Source organism: Mesitornis unicolor, unplaced genomic scaffold, assembly GCF_000695765.1.
Source record: "Mesitornis unicolor isolate BGI_N332 unplaced genomic scaffold, ASM69576v1 scaffold22552, whole genome shotgun sequence".
Lineage (NCBI taxonomy): Eukaryota > Metazoa > Chordata > Aves > Mesitornithiformes > Mesitornithidae > Mesitornis > Mesitornis unicolor.
In genome coordinates, this window is record NW_010170110.1 from 20,506 (window position 1) to 26,118 (window position 5,613).

Here is a 5,613-nt window from a genome sequence, read left to right on the forward strand (position 1 = left end):
CAGCAGGAAGCAGGCTCCCAATTATCTCTGTAGATTTACCTTTAATCTTGATGCCTCCGCTCCCCTCCATACCAACAGCACTGCCCCACTTCTCGAAATAACTTATCATGCCACAGACAGCATCCCCGGGCAGAGCAGTGGAAGCGAAGCTGAAAATAAGCTCAAGATGAAAATAAGCAGCAAATCTGCAATTGCTTTTTTGGAAAGCAAGGGCCATCCGCTTCCATCCCAGCTTGCCATGGGTTGCAGCATGCTCCTGGGCACCTTTCGAAGGAACCAGGTCCCTTTGGAGGTGCCATCTGCTAACTCCAGAGCTGGCTCAGGGGCCGCAGCCTCGAGTCCCTGGCCTGGGTTACACAAGAGGCCAGACAAAGGAATATATAAAATACATAAAATGAGGAGGTTTGTTGTCATAGGGAAGTCACAGAGTGGCAATAAAGACATCAGGCTGGTGATGGGCTCCTAACTCACCTGCACGAATCCCCAAACGACCCCCTAGGGCAGAGCTGTGCCCCACTGCTGCTGTCACTCAGGAGAGCACATCAAGGTTTAGAAATGAAGGAAAAAATAAAGGATTTCTGGGGATCGGCCAAGGGGAAACCCCAGCTGCAATCGTAAGCGAGAGCCAGCCGCTGGCAGCGATGTTAGGACAACCCCTTCCGATAAGCCATGCTAATGCACCCAGTGCGCCAGGGATGTGTGTCAAAACACAAGGAGAAAGATCCAAAAGTCAAAGTAAGATACTGACCTCAAGAAGAAATGAAATTTAACCTGTCAGCAGAAGTGCAAGAGCCCACAAAAACAACAAAAAAAAAGTCTCTGGTGAAGCAGGAGTCGGGGAGCAACGACAGCGCTACTGGAATTTGCTGTAACAGAGAGATGGGGAGGAACCAACATCTAATGAGGTGTTAATAACCCGAACACGCAATGCTGTCATGGGATAGCCAGAACAGCCAGCCCAGCACTCGCTAGGGCTTTATTTAAGGAAACAACCCTAATAAAGAGATGTTCCCCTTCTGACTGGCACAGCACAGCCAGGCCAGGGCAAAGGGCTCTGAATTTCAATGGGAAAAAGTACTGTCCGATGGAGGCTGCGAGAGGCAAGCCTGTGCCTGGCTGGGAGCAGGGAAGTGCGTGAGAGGAAAAGTCTGCAGGGAAAGGTCTGCAGCAAAGCCTTGACTTGTGGGGAAGGAGGTCCCCAGCTCAGTCTCAGCTGCCCCAGTCCAGCAAGCTGCTTGGTTTCCAGCAAGATCGATGCCACTCAAAGCTCCAGTGGGAATGGTGTGAGGAAACCCAGGCACCTGCTCCCCTAAAAAAGCGCCTGACCTCAGTGCACTGGGCCAGGGGAGATCCCTGCGTCATGAGCAGGTCCCAGAGTAAGGCAACACCTCTGTGGCAGTGGGTGATGCTGCTGGCAGCAGCCCGCCCCCCCGGGGGAAACACCCAGCCCCTCCGGCAGCTCGCAAGAGAGCCCAGGGCCTGCCTGCCCAGGCAGAGCTCAAACTGGGAGGGGGACTGACCTCAGGGATGGCACAGGGCTGAGAGCAGATGGGAAGCACACCATTTATACCCTACAGATCTTAAATCAGACTGGCTGTCTGAATCAGACAGAAGTGGAAACAATCTTTGTTCCTCTCATTTACTGTCCATCCCATTAAAATATTAATTGAGCAGCATTTTGGCCTCAAATTTCATGGTAAAACCACCTTCCTTGAACAAATCCTCCATTAAAGGCGTGCTTTGACTCCCTGCCCAGACGCACCACAGGGTCCTCCTGTCACCTGCAGCCCACAAAACATTTGTCCAGAGTGAAAAGGCTTCCGCTGCCCGATGAGGCATCCCTCCAGCCATCTCAAAACAGATGCCTCCAAAGTACCCAGCATCGTTGGGTGGCCATTTTCCAGGGCAGGGATTCAGGGCGCAGGTGCTGAAGGGAGATGTTTCCCAAAGAACAACTTAACATCACGGAGCTGTTTGTCTCCCTCCCCTCCAAAATCTCCCCCAGTCTACATTTTACCTCCTGTGCTGACAACCGCTGGAAAATAAAGAGAAGTTAATAGGCAAGATCTACTGGATTTTAGCTAATCTCTTCCCTGCATAATTCCACCCAGCTTGTGGGAGCCACACTGCCAACCCATGCGTGAGGCTGGAGCATCACCTGAGCTACTCAGCACACTGCTGGTCTGGGTACGTTAGTGTGGGACTCCAGGGGTACCAACCTCACCCAGGGTGCAGTAATGTGATGCTGTGCAAAGCATCACCACAGCCAGGCACCATGAGTGCAACCTGGGGCTTAGGGGCAGCATGGCGTGTCTGGAAATAAAGTGATGACACCCCCTCAATGCCCCAGAAGAAAAGTTGACCATTTCTTGGAAAACAACAACAACAAAAACCCCAACTACAACATAATAAAAATAATTTAAAGATAATAGAAATTAATACAAATTAATACAAATTATAATAAAAATGACTAAAAACTAGAGCTTTTTGGTAAAGGAGGTCAGAGGCTGCTGTCCCTTCCCTCTCGCTCGGGTGCCACCTCACCTGCCTGTCTCTGGCTGAGGAGCTTCCCGCGGAGGAGCAACCAGTCCCAAGTCTATTTTTAACCACCACAATAGCAGAGTCTCCCAAGAGGAGTGGCCCAAGCCCTGTCCCCAACTAAGTAATCTCACATTTCCCTTGCTAAGCTGAGATTTCCTTCCGCCCCTCAGCCCACAACAAAACCCTCCTCCTCCTCTTGGCTTTCCACTCTTGTAAAACCACTTGCACACCCAGATCTAGGCTGGATCGCCACTGGTGCCACACAGTAACGGGGCGCGTGGGATCGTGATCATGTACACACGTTATACATTAACTACTGACCAGCTCCCTCATCACCCTTGCATGGACCCAAAACTCAGGAGATTTAAAGAAAAAAGCCCCACAGCATAAACCCAACTGCAGTTCCCAAAATACATGCAAACTCATTAAAAGAGATGGCTCTTGACCTGTAGATTGCTGTGCCATTGAGGGGCTCCTCAGGTGGCTTTGGGGAGCGAGCTGTGTGGGTTGGTGGTGCAGGATGCCCAGCAAAGTGTGTCCCGATGCAGCACAGCCCAGCCATCGCTGTGTGCTGTCTTGGCTTACAGCTGGGGATCCCCCTTTGTCAGAGAACCGCCCAAGATTGGTTTTCAATTATGGCACATAATAAACATGAGATAAAGTTACATAGGTCCGTACGAAATTTCTCTGTGACGTTGTTCTTACTTTGCAGATCTAATTCCCTGCACACATCACTGTCTCATACCCACCCGCAAACAGTGTTAAACTGCTGCCTAATGGTATCTGAGCTTGGGAAATTCAATTCTAGTCAGCACCTCACCCAGGACTGCTACAATCGCTGCTAATTGCTTAAGTGGTGTATTAAGCAAAACACCTCATAAAAACTCCAGTGGGCTTTGAAACCCCCAGCTCAACCAGATGATGCCAAAAACACCCCGTAATGGTTGCAGTTTCTGCTGGAGATTCAACCAAGTATCTCCTTTTCCCTTCGCGGTACAGGGGAGCTCCAGGGCCAGCAGTGCTTTGTACCCAGCTCTGGGGCCACGACCATGCAGGAAGGATTTAGGGGCTCTGTCTGATGGAGTGGACACACACTGGGACCCTCTCCTGATGTCCCCCCTTGGAATGCATGCCGAGCATCTGCAGGCATCAATGGATGCAAGGCTCCAGTCAAATCTTGCCCCGAATCCAGACCCTGCACCTGGGTCTACCTTTCACAGAAATCAGGTCTGGGATGCAATTTTTCCCTCTAAAGATAACTCCTCCTCCTCTCCACTGCCATAGAGCCAACTGGGATTCAAATCTGTAATTCCTGGGAGTCAGAGAGCACACCAGGTGCTTCCTGCAGTGCCAGGGTCCCCAGTTCCTCGCACAAGGAAGCAGAGCACTGAGCCAGGCACGAATCTCCAACCCTTATCCCACCACAGCACTGGTATCCACAGGCAGGGAACCCAGCTGAGGGCAAGTGAGGGCACCAACATAGGGGGTGTCGGGGTGGGAAGCACTGCCAGGAGCAGCTTTTTGGGCTGGAGAAGAGGCAGGGATGGCAGCATTGCCCCAGGCATACCAGGCAGCCTGATCCAGCAAGAACAGCAGATGTGCAACCATCATCAGGTTTCTCTGCCTGCCCACAAAGAGGAAGAGGAGGAGGAAGGACATTAGCCAGCAACATCCTCATCTCAAGGAGACGGGTGATTTACCTCCAAGTACGAAGGACAAGAGGAGGTTGGACACCACCACTCTGCCATGAGGGTGCATAGGATGCACTTCCACCAGCCTGGGAAGGGAGGGGACAAACCTGATGGTCAAGAGGAGCAGCCAGAAGAGGTAACCCTACAGTCAAGCAACCATTGCACCCCTGAGCCAACCAAGGGGCTCGCACAGAAGGAAGGCAGCAATTTTAACTCCAAAGACTTGCCCAGAGCAGGACAGGGGAGGCTCCACCCTGCAGCCCCCAGCACTGACTTGTCCCATTGATGACACAGAATATCAGTCACCTTGCATGAGGAGAGACACCAGACCCGGCCAGACAAACCCACATCCTTCTCAAATATAGTCAACAGGCTAGAGCATCTCTACAAGAATTAGGCGACTTTTTTTGGAAAAGTTCTTCCGTGGCTGCCCTGGGGTGTGCTGCAGTGTTACCGCACGGAGAGGGACTATGAAACAACCCTGAGGAGCACAAGAGCGGAGATCCAAGAGCACTCATGATTCCATCTAAGCACATCTGGCAGTGCACAACCACCTGTCTGCACAAACGTGGTGACTGAGGGCCCCAAGATGGGGGGGCTGAGTGTCTCAGAGGACCCTGGGTGGCTTAGAAGCACAATCCCCATTCAGAAGCATGGTCCCAAACGTCCAGCATTGTAATCACGGTCCTTCTCCACCCCTCTCCCAACCAAGCCAAGCCAAAATGATGGAGGGGAGGTTTGAGCAAATCACCAAAGGGGGAGCGGCAGGGCCTCTCATGGATTTTGGGCAGGGTGCCGGGTGGACAGTGCAGTTTTACCTCCTCTCCCGTTTCCAGTTCACAGGGTCCCTGACGTGCCAGCAGTGTGGTTCTTCCAGGTCAAGTGCATAACGTCAACAGATGAATTTCTACACTGGCACGAGGGGCCTGGAATGGAAAGTTTTACATGGTCAAGCCCTGGAGGGAGCTCAACCATGCCCAGAGCATCTCCTTGAGGCACATCTCGCCCCTCAGCCACAGCTCTGTCATACTTCAGCAGAAACGGGAAATAAGCTGAAAGGCCATGGAGAAAGTCCCTCTGCTTCCCAAAGGCCTCCACACGACACAACCCAGCCTCACCGGAGCTGAAGGGAGATCAGGACCCACAGATGTCCCACGGGTGTTCCCAGAGCCCCGAGGGACCTGGAGGCACGGGCTGCCCCAGCTGGACCCGGCTGGTAGGAGGCGGGGGCGGTGGGGAGAAGGCAACCCCCCCCTCAAAGCAGCTTGCAACACTCATGCAAAGCCCAAGCAAACAATAATGATGAAAATAAAAAAATAAAACTAAAAGCGCATCCAGGCGGGGTCACGCGCTCTGTCCGAGCCCCCGCCGAAGCATTACC